This window comes from Chenopodium album, chromosome 7, assembly GCF_948465745.1.
Source record: "Chenopodium album chromosome 7, dcCheAlbu1.1, whole genome shotgun sequence".
Taxonomy (NCBI): domain Eukaryota; kingdom Viridiplantae; phylum Streptophyta; class Magnoliopsida; order Caryophyllales; family Amaranthaceae; genus Chenopodium; species Chenopodium album.
In genome coordinates this window covers 66,033,497-66,035,548 of record NC_137840.1, presented here as the reverse complement: position 1 = coordinate 66,035,548, position 2,052 = coordinate 66,033,497, and positions in this window count along the sequence as shown.

Below are 2,052 nucleotides of genomic sequence, written 5' to 3'. Positions count from 1 at the left end.
TTTGAGCCAAGACAAACAATATTGCTTGACTTGTTTCATTTTGCCAACATCAATAGAGTAACACTTTTTTACACATACAAATATGTAACATACCCTACACATTATATAGTACTTGTATTATGACTTATGACATTATGTCATTTGTGTAATTATGTCAATATCTAAAAAGGGAAATTTGACTCAAATTTTCAAATATTATATTATTGGAAAATATTAATTGTGAGATGGTCTAAAAGATATAAAGCAGTTGGGCCATTTGTGTTGCATAACAATGACGGTAATGTGCATGCGGATGCGGTAGAAAGAATTACGTTAGGCCTTCAGAGCTGCAGACTGCATCACTAATTTCTGTGGGCATCCAAATTCCGTGAGCGTGGGCCTTGTGGCACGTATATGAATATATGGACTGCTGTCATTGCCTACTTCTCCCAAATAAGCTATCAAGTTTTAGCGGTATATCACTTATACTGACTCCGTTAATTATTACGTGCAACTTTGAGGTATTATTTATGAGATATAAAATATTTCAAAGTTGCACATTATATTTTGAAAGAAGATGTCTAGCATGATTTAAATTCAAAATAGACCTAACTTGACTAAGTAAGGTCAAAACCTAACTAATGACACCAATTAACACATCTAACTATTTACTGATCATGCTAATTATTCTAGTGTTTGTGTTGATATGAGCGAAAGTAAATTTGATGGTTAAAATTTGATTCTAGGAGTGTAAAAGTTAAGTGTTTTTTTAGTAAGGCAAAAGCTAATGAATTTCACAGGGTATTGAATGAGATAACTAAAAGTAGAATTATTAATTTAAAATAAACATTAATTATACCGTTTAACGTATGATTTTGACATGCATTCTCAAATTAATACCATTATTTTAAAGGGTGATAATGCCATGGAGACTTTTATTAGGAAGATCCTAGTAAATCTCAGCTATCACCTATTATTCAAAGTTAACTAGGTTTTGTTAGATAATTATTGTTTATATCATCATCTAGGGTACATTAGATAATTTTATGGACTTTTTGTCATAAACTGCCTTTTAAAAGGAATTTTTTGTGAAAAACTACCTAATAAAAAAAATATTGTAAGAAACTACCTATTAAAATAAAAATATTGTAAGAAACTACCCTATTAAATCAAATAATGTTGTAATAAAGCTATTATTCATCGAATTTTTGTCTTTGACTAATTTCTCCGGCGTTGACCATGCTTGGACGGTCACATGATAGGTGACATTGTTGGTGGGGCATGGAAAAATAAAGGTTTTAAAAGTTCACGTGATTGGCAAGTAGGTGGTCAATGCCGGAAAAATTAGTCAACGGTGAAAACCCGGTGAAAGGGTAGTCTTTTACAACAGTTTCATTTTAATAGGTAGTTTCTTACAACATTTTTTTTATTAGGTAGTTTCTCAGAAAAAATGGCTTTTAATAGATAGTTTTTGACAAAAAGTCCTTAATAATAATAGTGAGCTACCATTGACTTTTCCAAAACGGCATAACACGTGATGAAATTACTACTCCCTCCGTCCCTAAATTACCTTCCTACTTCTAGCATTTATTCCTCACATAATAGAGAGAAGTAGAAATGTAATTTAGGGACATAGGGGGTATCAAAGTATCAAATATACTTCCTATACATCGTATATATATACTCGACAATAGCACAATACTGTAATAATGGTCACACATTTATCCTTCTAGGCTTTCTAACATGAATATAGCTAGTTATATTAATTATATAAGTTTTTCTTTTACTCTTTTTTTGAAGGGAATATTAATTAATTATACTACCTCCGGTCCAAATTACTCGCAACTTTGGGGTATTATTTGTGAGATATAAACTATTCCAAAGTTGCAAGTAATTTGGACCGTAGGTAGTACTGCGTATAAGTTTATAATTCGAAAATACATCATGAAATAAATTTAAAAGATTTTAAATATGTAATCCTTATGCATAAATAAACAAATAATGGTGTAAATAAGTCCTCAGTAGTGTAAATAAATCAAATAGTTTGAACCACTTTTGAAAAAAACCCTAACC